The following is a 13,915-nucleotide window of genomic DNA, read 5'->3' as shown; positions in this document are numbered from 1 at the left end:
AATGGCAAGGAGAGATTAAAAAGTTTTCTTAAATGGACAATGCAAAAAAAAAATAGAATGGGAAAGGCAAGATATTTCTTCAAGAAAATTAGAGATATCAAGAGAATGTTTAATGCAAAACTAGGCATAATAAAAGACAAAAAATTTAAGACCTTAACAAAAGCAGAAGAGATTAAGAAGAAGTGGCATGAATACACCAAAGACTTATACAAGAAAGATCTTAACATGAGTGATAGCCATAGTGGCATGGTTCCTGATTAAGAGCCAGACATCCCGAAGAATGAAATCAAGTGGACCTTAGGGAGCACTGCTAACAATAAGGGGAGTGGAGGTGATGGGATGTCTGCTGAGTTATTTAAAATCCTAAAAAATGATGCTGTTAAAGTGCTGCACTCAATATGCCAGCAAATTTGGGAAATTCAGAAGAGGCTACTGGATTGTAAAAGATTGGTTTATGTCCCAGTCCTAAAGAAGGGAAATGGTGGGGGTGGCTAGGTACAGTGAATAGAGCACCGTCCCTGGAGTCAGGAGGAACTCAATTCAAATCCGACCTAAGACACTTAACGCTTACTAGCCATGTGACCTTGCACAAGTCACTTAACCCCAACTGCCCCCCCCAAAAGAAGGACAATGCTAAGGGATGCTCAAATTAACGAACATTGGTCTTATTTCTCACACCAGCAAGGTTATGTTTAAGATTCTGCAAGCTAGGGTTTACCAATATGTGAACCTAGAATTACCAGATCAGGTTGGTTTTCAAAAAGGTAGAGAAACTAAAGACCAAATAACCAACATTATCTAGATTATGGAGAGAGCAAGGGAGTTCCAGAAAAGAATATACTTCTGTTTCATTGACTACACTAAAGCCTTTGATTGTGTGGATCACAGAAAAATGTGTTAAGTCCTCAAAGAGATGAGAGTATCAGAGCAACTTACTTGTCTCCTGTATGTGGAACCTGTATGTAGGTGAAGAAGCAACAGTTAGAGCCTAACTTGGAACAAGTGATTAGTTTAAGATCAGAAAAGAAAAACAACAAGGTTCTTTCTGATCACCTTATTTTTTGCAGAGTACATCATACAGAATGGCAGGCTGGGTGAATCAAAAGCCAGAAATAAGGCTGCCAGAAGAAATATCAATAATCTCACATATTCAGATAGTACCACTCTGATGGCAGAAAGTGAAGGATTAAAACATTTCTTGATGAGGATGAAAGATGAGAGTATAAAGTTGACTTGAAGCTTAACATTTTTTTAAAATCTTGGCAATTAGTCCCATCACTTCTTGGCAAATGGGAGAAAAAATGGAAGCAGCATTAGGTTTTATAATCTTACACTCAAAGATCACTGCAGATGGTGACTGCAGCCATGAAATCAAAAGACATTTGCCTCTTGGCAGGAAAGCTATGACAAATCTGGACAGCACTCTAGAAAACAGAGGCATTATCTTGCCCACAAAGATCCATATAGTCAAAGCTATAGTTTTTCCAGTAGCAGTGTATGCCTGTAAGAGTTGAACTATAAGGAAAGCCGAGTGCTGCAGAATTGATGTTTTTGAATTGTGGTACTGTAGAAGACTTTTAAGAGTCCCTTGGACAGTCAGTGCTTAAGGAAATGAACTCAAGCTATTCATTGGAAGATCAAAACTGAAGCTGAAGTATAAATACTTTGACCATATAAGGAGAAGACAGAACTCTTTGGAAAAGAAAGCGATGTTGGGAAATATTGAAGGCAAACAGAAAAGAGAATGACAGAGGATGAGATGGATAGAGAGTGTCATGGAAACAACAAACATGAACTTGGACTAACTTCAAGACAACTCTAACTCTTCCATGGTAGAGAAGAGTGTGGTGTACTATGGTCCATGGGATCACAAAGAATTGGACATGACTGAATGACTGAACGACAACAACTTCTTGACTCCAGACACAGCCTTCTATCAATTGGATATTATATAACATATATTTGTCATATGCACTGTCAGTATGGGGTTTTTTATGTTCTCCAGCTTTGTTTAACAATATGTGAATGGGGGAAAGGAGGTAGATGGCAGAATCCAAAGTTAAGGTTTGGCAAGGAATTATCTTTGATAGTGAAATGAGGAAAGGGATTTGATTATAGAAGATAATATAGATTTGACCTGATTCACCAATAAGTAGAGATAGGGAAGAGAAAAAAAAATCACCAGTGCTGGGATGATGGCCTATGAAAGAACTAATGGTTGGAAAGATTGGAGGTCCAGATGAGGACAAAGAAAGTAGGCAGGGATGATAAGGTCAGGGAAAAGATGGAAAGATAAAAATGATGATACAAAATAATTTTGTTGTTTACAAACATGGAAATGGACAAGGTAAAGGAATGCATAATCAAGGCTATCATCATATACTGTGTAGCTGATGGGAAGTAGAATAATAAATCATTAGAATATTAGAGGTTCGGGTATATGAAGGATCCTCAGAATGGATATTGAATTCCTGTAGTATGAGACCAGGAGTTGTAGTGAAGATAAAGACAATGAGCTAGGCATTGAACTCATCAAGGAAAGAAGGGGAATGTTCTGAAGACCTATAAATAATGGCCATGAAGATCCAAACTGGGTGATACACTTGAGTAGCATTGACCTCAAAGGAAAGACTGCTGAGTAAGGATGGTAATAGAGTCTAGAAGAGGCAATTGGAGTAATTAGGGTTAGGAAAATGACTAGGCAGAAGCTATATTTGAGAAAGGAAGACCTTTGTAGCTGTGCCTTGGGTGAACTGAAAGAGGCAGATTCTGGAGTTGGAGAGACTAGTTGGAAGATAATTTCTGAGTATCCACCCAGGGTGAAGTGGGCATAGACCATATAAGAGCAAAAAGCTTTAATTCAATTATGATTCCAAGCAATAGTCATCTTGAAGTTTCTACTACATGCCAGTTATGCGCTCAGAACTGTAGACACTGAGTTAGGAATGGAAGAGAAGATAAAAAAAAAAAAAAAGGTTAAACCCAGGACATGTCACAGAAGAGGAAGAATGGACAAGATTTAGTGACTAATGGCAGAGATGGTATGGAAATTAGGTGAGTATATGGGAGAAGGGGAATCTTTCCTATCATGGGTATTTGAAGGATATGGTGGATGATGCTGTCATTTACAGCCCTGGGGACAACTTTCTGTGAGGTCATCTGGACAAACTTTTATTATTCACAGTGTATAAACCAGGTCGAATGTTAGTTGAGAACCGATCTTTTAAAATAAGTGGGGCAAGGGATTAATCATCTTTGACTAACCTCTATGTCAATATTTTCTTTTTGTTTGTTTATTTGTAAATTTTTAAATTTAAACATAAATTCAAAATGAGAAAAGAAAACAAAAAGAACATTGTCGTGTGCATAGCAGACCATAAGAGAGGATTCAAAATTTAAAAATAAGTATCCATTTCAAGAAAACCAATACAGTAAATACTACACATTGTTTTCAAAGCTGCCCAGCTTTATGTAAATATTTCCAAGCAGCATATTTGATTCTTTCCAAGTTAAAATATGGTCTGCCTACAGATGTGCAGTCATTGGTTCCTTGGGCCGTGGGAAAGCAGAGTTTTTCAGATGTGGGACGATGAAAGGAAGATATGTGAGTGTTGTCAACCCAAAGAGAAGAACATTTCTATCTTTCTGTGAAGTACGAGTCTTTGGAAAAGCATCAGGTTCACTCTCTCCTGGTGTCCCATTAGCCAATCCTGAATCTTGGCCTTCATCACCCAAAGATAGTGATGACACTAGCTTACCTGGTGAGTATACTTTCCTCATAATAGGGAATTCAGTAACATAATCTATAATTACTTCTGTAAAAGATTCATAGTTGAGAATGTGATTCATATAAAGTTGGAGTTTTGGGGTCCAGGAACTTTTTTTTAAGTATTTTAGATTTTTGTATATCAATATATTGGATTTTGAACTTTTACATATTTGATATTGTGCATTTAAAAAGATTACCCTAAGACGTTCAAAGGATTTCCAGTCTTCTCCTACTTCCTGTGAAGCCAAGAAGCCTATTCTGGAATCTTGAGCTCTATTCCCATAGCTGTTACCCACTATAGCTTTACCCTTTGATATCATTTGTCATACTTCATTGGCAATTTGTCATTAGTCTTCAGGTTTCTTAACTACCAAAATCTGCTGAGTTCCATTCAGCTCCTCCTCCCCTTTGTTGAAAATTTTTATTAATCTTTAAGGTGAGATTCTCTGATCTCTATCCCCCATGGCTGTCAATATATCTTCATTTCAGCCATTAGAAGTCCTACAGTCTCTGTCTACTTGAGGTACAAAAGGATGGTTGAGGTAGTGTCTAGACTTCCTTGACTCATGCACCCAAAGCAAGGTCCTTACTATTTCTTGCTTGTGTTAAAGTTATTGAAATCCTTTCATCTTCCATGAGATAGGATGGATATAGGCTTCCCCTCTTCACAGAGTTAACACTTGGCTATGAGTTTTTCTGAGTATGAGAATATATTAAAAGGATCCCTTTTAATTTGTCTTTTCATTTCCAGTTATGCCCCCTTTACCCTCCTTAGTAAATAGTCCCAACCATAAAAATGGCCTTAAAGTGCCTCTAAGATTTCAGAAGACACTGGTGGATATTTCACACTGCTGGACAGTCTATTTATCATCCAAGGTCCTTGTATTCATTATATGGTCTCTCTGTAGATAAGTCGGGAAAGTACTTTGAGGCCTAAGAACATCCCTCAAATCATGTTAGGAAGGAATAATGCCAATTCTAACTACTAAAGAAAACAAACCAAGGTGTTTGAGGCTATGGTATCTCTTTTGACATCTTAAATTACTTGCTTTGAAATAAGTAAAAGACAAAGCAATACATCGGTCAAGGATCCCATGAAACTAGAGACCCCAATAAGTACAAACTGAAAACAAAAAGGTTCAAGAAGAGTTCCAATAAATTCCTCAGTAACACATACAAAATGGATAATGAAAGACAGAAAGTTTGGGAAACAGCCAGTCTCTGAGGGTGATTTGCACAAGGTCATCCATGTGCTTCCACAAGACTCTGACTGTTCCCATTGTCAGGACAGACAGCCCTGGGAGGAATGAGAAGGAAAGTAAGAAGAGGCCCTGAGAACAGCACCAACACAGGCCTGAGACCTCACTTCTGTGTCTAAGACACATGAACCTTCTATCTCCCAAGCATTTAATTGCAACTTGATCATTTGAACCTAAGGTTCATTGATTTTCATCCACTCCTATTTTCATCTTTTTAGGAAGAGTGACAATGATAAAGATCATATGTTGGACTCAGATAAACATTTTAGTAGAAAGTGTTGGGTTTGGAATAGAGAAAAGCAGTTAGGAAGTGAGAAGCAAGTCGTGCCTACTTTGCCTTGTGTGTCTGCTGCACTGGGAGGCAATTTGGATTAGTGGATAGAAAGCTAGTTTCCACAAAGCCAAGATGAACTGGGTTCAAGTCTCACCTCTGACAAATACTGGCTATATGAACCTGGGCAAATCAGTTGATCTCTCAATGACCCAAGAAACTCTAAAACTCTTTTGTCTCAGAGAAGTGCCAACTCCATGTTAGTGGAGGAAGTTTTCTCTCCACAGAGTTCCCTTTAGCCAAAAAAAAATTAAATGTCCAATCAATATCCCTTTCCCTTCCCTATGACTTAGACTAAACATTTAGTTCAGATACATGAAGGAAGGCCATTTGTTTATTTTAGAAATTGGAGAAGAAGTGAAAATTGAGATAGATGGACAAACAAACAAGCAATAAATTATAAATAGTAATGAATAAATGTTCTTCTGGAGGGAATTGCCTGGGTAAGGCTTCTCTCCTCATCCTTATTTAGTTTGGCTTTTTTAATCAGTGATTTTGGAAATATATATATATATATATATATATATATATAATTACAGATACAGAGAAAAGGGGGAGAGAAGACAGAGACAGAGTGGGGAGGAGAGAGAGAGAGAGAGAGAGAGAGAGAGAGAGAGAGAGAGAGAGAGAGAGACCTTGGTCATATTTGCAAATGACAAAAAAGTTGGGAGGGATAGTCAATATGGTGGATGACTTAATAAAGGTTGAAAATCTTTCCCTCAGGCTAGAACACTGGAAACTAGAAATTGACCTTTAGGTCTCCAAGAGCTAAATACTTTGCAGAACTGACATCCCTGGGGTAATATCTACATCCATGTAGATATTGTGTTTCTTCTTTCCTACAAATCTGTAGAAAAAAATGAGATCCATGGCATATAATACATGGCATTTTGTAATCATAAATAGTAATAGATAACAAAGTTAAGAGTGACATATACTGACTACGATTTCAAGTGATTGATCCATGTTACAAAATGTTCCTTTGTCTCTGGAGTGACTTTTCCTTCTAAACATGAAGTCATAAGATCTGAGATATAAAGTTTAAAAAATCCTCAGAGGACTTAGAGTCAATCCAACCTCCTCAGTTTGTAGATGAGGAAAGGGAAGTGCACGGTGATGTAAGAATTTGTCCAAGGTCTCACACATAGTATGTGTCAGAACTGGAACTCAAATCCAGGTCTTCTGAATTCAAAGCCAACAATCTTTCCACTACAATAAGCTACACTATACACAAATTGTCCCCTAAGATGCACTTACCACCTGATCTCTAACATTCCGTCTCACTTTTCTCATCACTTCAGGTCCAGTACTATCAAAACAAAGACCAACCTTTCAGTCCTGTGTCTTCATTTCTTCCCAGTTTCCTGAGAAACCTATGGATGGGTCTGTTCACAGTGGCTATTGTGTTCAAACCCTACAAGAGAATGACCCTTGATGGATGATAGATTTGGGTTCAACACAAACTCTAGGATCTGTGTCAATCACCAATCGAAAAGATTGCTGTCCTGAACAGATAGAAGGAACCCTGATCCTGGTGGGAGATTCACCTGATCAGGAAGGAAAGTGGAATGCCGGGTATTGACCTAAGTTTTGTCATTTAAAAGTTGGTGGGTTGGTAATGAATTGAAGAATTATGTTTCAAATATGACATTTCTGAAAATAAATTTACATACAGCAGAAATGAAAATTTGAGGCCAGTGAAGTCAATCCTTGCATAATCTTCAGCATGCTTACTTCTTGGTTGCTACACTCTGTGCTCCCCTTCTCCACTCTCTACTCCTCTTCCTTTAGATATGTTTGGGACCATAAAGTCAATGAATTTACTTTTTTTCCTTAAACTAGGACCTAAAGACCAAAACTTGTGTCCAAACATGTTATATTTGGGTTTTTAAAAATCATATTTTCAGGGGGCTTTTTTTTAATTATTAAGAAATAAATAGAACTAAACTATTGCACAACAGAGTCATAATAACACCAAGGGTTAAATAATTCATCTTTTCTTTTCCTCCCACACAAAGTACAATCTCAACAAAATTCTCACAAATAACAATATTGTTTCTCTCCAGATGTGCCTTCATTCCTTCCTTGGGTCTAGGGATAAAACATGCTTTCAGCTGTGAAGAAATGAATGGAAGATATGTAACAACAACAAAACCAGGGAGAGAAAAGGTTTTATCATTTTGTGATGTGAAAGTCTTTGGAAAAACCTGGAATTCAGAGAACAATGTGTTCCACTATTCTTCCTTATTTACTTCCGGTGATGACCAACAGACAACCAGTCATGGTTCTCATGGTTCTTACTATAATTTTGATCTCACAGAGAACAACTTTGGTGAGTATCATTTTTTTTTTTCACTACAAAGTATCAGCCATATTGTGGTTACAGAATTTCTTTGCTCAAATCAGATATTGTTTAGGTAGCCTAATTCTGACAAAAAAAAAAGTTTTGTGAAATGTGTACTCTTCTTCTTCGATACTACTCCCTCAAACTTTTTTACTTTTAAAGATATTTCCAATTTTTAGTCAGCTTCTTCTTCTCTTTCTATTTTTTGTTTACTCCTTCCTCTAATTCCCCTCAGCATTCACATGCAGCTTACAAAGTATGGATGCATCTTATATTCCAAGTTACCTTTTAGAAAGAACTCTAGAGATTGTGTTAAGCATGATGAGAAGGATGAATACAATGAGAACCACCATCAGAACTATAAAGCATTTAATAAGTTGACCTATTCTCCTATTGGATCCATTTGTATTTTTAATAAGTAGATATTTGAAAAAAATTTTCAATATTTTTTAGTTCTTGTAAATTTTACCTGGAATATTATGTATGTAACTAACCGGAATTAATTGGCTTATTTTTCCCTTAAAGTTTCTAGACAGGATACATCTCCTTTATAGCAAAAGAACAAGTTAAAATGCTCAGGATGTGTCCCTTAATTTAAAGAATTTACCACACAAAAGATTGTAGTTTGTATCATATTTAGACTGCAGTTACCAGGGAAATTAAGTAACTGTTTATGAAAGCCAGCAGATGAAACATGGGAACAAGATCCACAATGGCCTAAACCACTTTGCACTTCACCTTAAGCATCATTTTTGACCTTCTAATTGTGTGTTATTAAAATAAATAAATATCAGGATGAAAGAAGCAAAAAATCACTTTTGGTATTAAGTCAGGTCTTCACAAACCAAATAAAATAGAGAAATGTGAGTTCTATGCAAATCGTCACGTAGGCTTGATTTTCATTTCCACATTTCTACTTAGAAGAGAAAGATTTATTAGTTTAGTACATTTTATTGGAATGTATTGTGTACTCATAAAAGTAAGAGTGACAGGTATTAGCAATGTCAGTGAATGATGACTGTGTGGTCTATATCACTTCATTAAAATATTAGGATTTATTTTGTCCCTGGGTGGAGATGACAACTCTTCATTCCTCTAACGGAGTCTTCACTTTGCTTCTGATTGTTAACTGACTTCTACTCTTACTTATATCATCATTCAGCTCCAGTGCTTCCAGTCCAGCATTTCCAGTCCCTCTGGGTCTCCTGAGAGAGCTGTAGATGGGTCTCTACTTGGTGATTTTGAAAAAGGCACTTGTATTCATACACAACAAGAGGTCAATCCCTGGTGGATGGTAGATTTGGGTTCAACAGAAACTGTGAAATCTGTGGCAATCACCCCCCGGAAAGGTTGTTGTACTGAAGAATTACATGGAGCATTGATCCTGGTGGGGGACTCTCCTATAGTTGGTGACTTTTTCAATGCCAGGTATGAATCTAACATTTGTCTCTTGAAAATGAGATAATATTTGCAAAGCCCTTTATAAACTTTATATTAACTTCATAAAGCTAATGTGAACGTTAGCTATTAGCTAATATATTTTAAAGCTGATATTATAGCAGAATATGGATCCCTTAAGATAGGATTTTTTATTAGAGACAATAATTGGCTATAATTAAGAATTTTTTGTTAACTCAATCATATAACCATTTCCCCTAAATAATCCCTTAGAATCTCATGTGAGAATTTTGTTTGACTCACATCCACCCATTTTAGGATATTGAAGCAGTGAAACTGATGGCAAGGATAGGTACTTGTTCATTGTTCCAAGAATTCCTGGCCAAAAAAAAAATCCTATCATGTATTCAAACCATTTTTTAAATGAGATGACATATTTAAGAAACAAATAGGAAGGACTCTATATTTGGCTAATAGTCCAGTTGTGACCTAAATAGAACCAGCCCCTAAAGGAATACTATATGCTATTTGATTCTATTAATTCCAGATGAAGACAAGATTCCCCTCCTCCCACTTTCTTATCTAAAATTTATAATCGTTTTGCCATTTGACTGCTGATATCTTATATTTTCATGGGACACTCATTCCTGTTATATTCTGAATAGATTACATAACAATGTAGTAGGAAGTCCATCCTAGAGAATGGCATTGATGGAGTATGAGGGGATCAGGGTAGAATAAAGAGTAGGTGGATTTGCCTTGGTGAAGAGAACTTCTCATACCTCTTCATGTGAAACAAAGGTGAAAGAGTAAATAATGGGGCAAGATATGTGAGTGAAATAAAACAAGGAAGAACAGATAAGAAGATTGGAGCTCTTAGAAAATGGCCACAATTTTTTCAGTGAAGAATGAGACAAGGTCCTGAGCTGACTCTTTGGGAGAGGTAATGAGTGACTTGAAGGAGGAAGAGAATGTTTTGGAACTGCCTATATGGTGAGTTGAATAACAATGTTATTAGGATAGTAAAAAGTCTTTCCTGGCTATAGTGAAAGTCCAGTGGCTTTTATGCAACATAAATTTGTACTGGACCCTGTTGCTGATGTTTTCCAACTTTATTTAACCCAGATCCAGTGATAACTTTGAACAGCATGGACCTCAAAGGTAGGTCTGTTGGTGATGGTGCTTGGAGTGTCTGAAAGAGGCAATGGGAAGGAAACGGGTCATGCCTTAATGAAAATGTGAAAGAAATGGGATGTTCAGTCTGCAAAAAGAAAAACACAGGGGGAGATGGTAGCTATGTCAAAGGATATGAATGTCTGTCATGTCTGAAATAAACTTAAGGAGTTGTAGATCATGGGCTCCTAGTACCACAGCCTTAGTGGCCCAGACAATTAAAGTTATCTAGTTTCCTCTTTTGCAAGATGTAGAAACCTAACGGATGAATTGCCCAATATTATTGTATGAATAGGAACAAAGGAGGCAGATGATGAAAGGAATTCAAGGTTGAATTTTGGTAAGGCATTATCATTAATAATAAAATGGGACAAGGGATTAGACTATAGAAGACATTATAGATTTGAATTAATTCATCAATAGGTAGGGATAGGGAAAAGAAGACAATGTAGCCAGTGCTGGGATGATGAACTGTGGAAGAACCAATGGTTCAGGAGATTGGAGGTCAGGATGAGGACAAAGAAGGAGGCAGGGATCATGAAGTCTAGGAAAACACTGAATGATAAAAGATGATCAGGTAAAATAATCTTAGCTCATGAGCATAGGATTGTGCTATGTAGGTGAATGCATGATCAAGGGTATGATTCTATATTGTGGGACTGAATGGAAGTAGAGAAAGATGTCATGAGAACATATTAAGATTATTAGACTGTGAGGTTGGGGTATTTTAAGGATCATCAATATGAATGTTGAAGTTGCTTATTCTGGGGGCAGGAGTTATAGTAGAGATAAAGAGTGTGAGCTGGGCACTGACCTCATAAGGAAAGAAGAGGAATGTTCTGGAGATCTATAAATAAGAGCCATGAAGACCCAGATCCAGTGATAACTTTGAACAGCATGGACCTCAAAGGTAGGTCTGTTGAGTGATGGTGCTTGGAGAGTCTGAAAGAGGCAATGGAAGGAAACAGGCATCTCAACTTCAAAGAGCACAGTGGAAGAAGCAAATTTATAGCAAGAGTTTGAGGGGCTAGGGTTGAAGGTGATCATAAGAAAGAGATAGAGATTAGGAATTGGGTTTTTCTACTGGCATTTGAGACTTCAAAATCAGTAGAAAGGGGTGAGAATATGCTCACCATTGAAATGAGTTCAAAATGAGTATCTGTGGACAGAATGAAGTCCATTGAGGGAGGAAGATGATAAGACTTTGCACAGCCCTTCCTCAAAACCTGAGCTTATAGCAGACATTGAAGCAGTGTCCAGTGAGGCCCAGACATTCCAACCCCTAGCAGGCAGGACCAAATAAAAGGTTGTCCTAGCCCAGTCAGGGTCAGAGGTGGCAGTGGCATGTGTTTGTAGCCTGTGGGTGGTCTCCAATGGACTATAAACAGTCCAGTGGTAAAGAATAGATCTCAAGCTAATGCTGGGATGGCCCTAAGGGGAAGACTGAGGTCACAGACAAGTAGCCTGATCAACAAAAAAGGTAGGATGGGCTCTCTGCAGAGAAGATCCAGAGCAGTCAGCCAGGATTTTAAAAAGCTTGAGTTCATGCCTTAATGAAAATGTGAAAAAAAATGGGATGTTCAGTCTGCAAAAAGAAAAACACAGGGGGAGATGATAGCTATGTCAAAGGATATGAATGTCTGTCATGCCTGAAATAAACTTAAGGAATTGTAGATCACGGGCTCCTAGTACCACAGACTTAGTGGCCCAGACAATTAAAGTTATCTAGTTTCCTCTTTTGCAAGATGCTGAAACCTAACGGATGAATTGCCCAAAGTTACCATTGTATTACATGGCAGACCAGGAAACAAACCTACCTATATCCTATAACTCCAAGTTCAGGGAAATTTCCACTTCAGTTCAAAAGTATTTTGTACATGTATAATATTTACCAGGCCCAGAGCTGTGTGCAGGTGATTTAAGGACCAAAAAAAAAAAAAAAATCCCTGACTTCAAGGAAGGAATTGATCATTTTCAGCACCATTTGGTGCCACTAGCACAAACCTATTAAGGGAGGATCCCAGTTGGACAAGTTCCATGGTCAAAATGTTGTTGTTGCAATTCAACAATCATCTGGAAGGGCTTAACCAGTACCAACCTCCCTGGGGATCCAATAAAGGGAATACTCTCCCACCCCTCCCCTCCACCTTTCTTCCTGGTTATGCAGAGCAATTCAATATCTAGGTGAATTACTCAATGTCCAACCAGCTCTCGTGCTACCATGTCTGGCAAACCCCACTTCTTCACTGTGTCCTTATGTGTACCCATTATGCAATGGAGTCATTTCCCACAGGACAAGCAGAACCCACTTAACTCTAAAATTTCTTCACTCTTAGCATTGACTCTATAGAGACAACAAAACACTGTATAATAACCATCTCCTAATGTACTTTTGCAGATATTTCCAGATTCAGAAAATTCTGGACAAGTACATGGACTTCAGTGAACCCAGGAGTCCTAGGGTGACATAGTCACCAATTAATATTCAACTCAGACATGCAGTTATTGGGTGAAGACTCAGGGTCTTTGGACCTGGAACTTCTCACAGCATAGGATATAGAAGGACTCAGGATCCAATGAACTTAGGAAGAGAAGGAAGCTCCTTTTAAAGAGTAAATGTTTTCCCATTTGGCACTTTACCATTAGGAGAGACCTCCAGCTCCTTCCTTCTTCCTAGAGCTAGTTCATTATGGGGCGGGGTGAGTAACCTTCTTTCCTGCTGGTCCTACAAAGTGAAACCTGCTGCCCCCATGTTGGGTCAGCATCACTCTGAGCTGAATGCTTTTTTATAATAAAAGCTAACATTCATTTAGTATTTTAGGGTTTACAATGTTTTTTTATTTTTTCTTCTTTTAGTCTCACAACTCTGTAGGTAAGTGCTAGCCTTAACACCATTTTATAGGTGAAGAACCTGAATAGGAGAGAAAATAAATTGCCTTTCCAGGGTCACACAGCTAGTAAGTGTCTTAGGAAGTGTTCCCTGTTATAAACCAGGTTGAATGCTGGTCTGAGAACACATCCAAAAACAAGTGAGGCAAGGGATTAATCATCTTTGACTGTCCTCAGTGTAGATATTTTCAATTAGCACATTTGATTTTTTCCAAATTAAAATATGGTCTGCCTACAGATGTGCAGTCATTGGTTCCTTGGACCATGGAAAAACAGAGTTTTTCAGATGTGAGATGATGAGAGGAAGATATGTGAGTGTTATCAGTCCAAAGAGAGAAACATTTCTATCTTTCTGTGAAGTACGAGTCTTTGGAAAAGCACCAGATTCAATCTCTCTTGGTGTCCCATCACCCAGTAGTCCTGAATCTCAACCTTCATCACCAGAGGCAAGCGATGACACCAGCTTACCTGGTCAGTATTCTTTCCTCATGATAGGGACTTCAGTAACATAATCTATAATTTCTTCTGTGAAAGATTCATAGTTGACAATATGATTCACAGAAAGCTAGGGTTTTTAATTTAGGATCTAGAAACTTGTTTTTAAAGGTGTTTTGGAATTTGTATAGCAATATATTTGACTAGCTTTGAACTTCTACATATGTTTTAGAATACATATAAGAAGATTACTCTGAAAAGAGGTGCATAGATTGTCCAGACTTTTCCTACTCCCTGTGAAGCCAGGAAACCTGCCC

General features: G+C 37.7%; 1 pseudogene; it reads left to right on the top strand.

The window, feature by feature from the left end:
- The window catches only part of LOC138175603 (polyadenylate-binding protein 4-like), a 32,010-nt pseudogene extending 19,265 nt beyond the window's left edge, over positions 1-12,745 (top strand).
- Positions 12,746-13,915: the final 1,170 nt, after the last annotated feature.

The sequence above is a fragment of the Petaurus breviceps genome, unplaced genomic scaffold (genome assembly GCF_028583685.1).
Source record: "Petaurus breviceps papuanus isolate PSGF00001 unplaced genomic scaffold, PetGlider_PUasm1.0 78, whole genome shotgun sequence".
NCBI lineage: Eukaryota > Metazoa > Chordata > Mammalia > Diprotodontia > Petauridae > Petaurus > Petaurus breviceps.
Note: the sequence above shows the minus strand (reverse complement) of the source record. Positions and strands in the feature narration are given on the sequence as shown.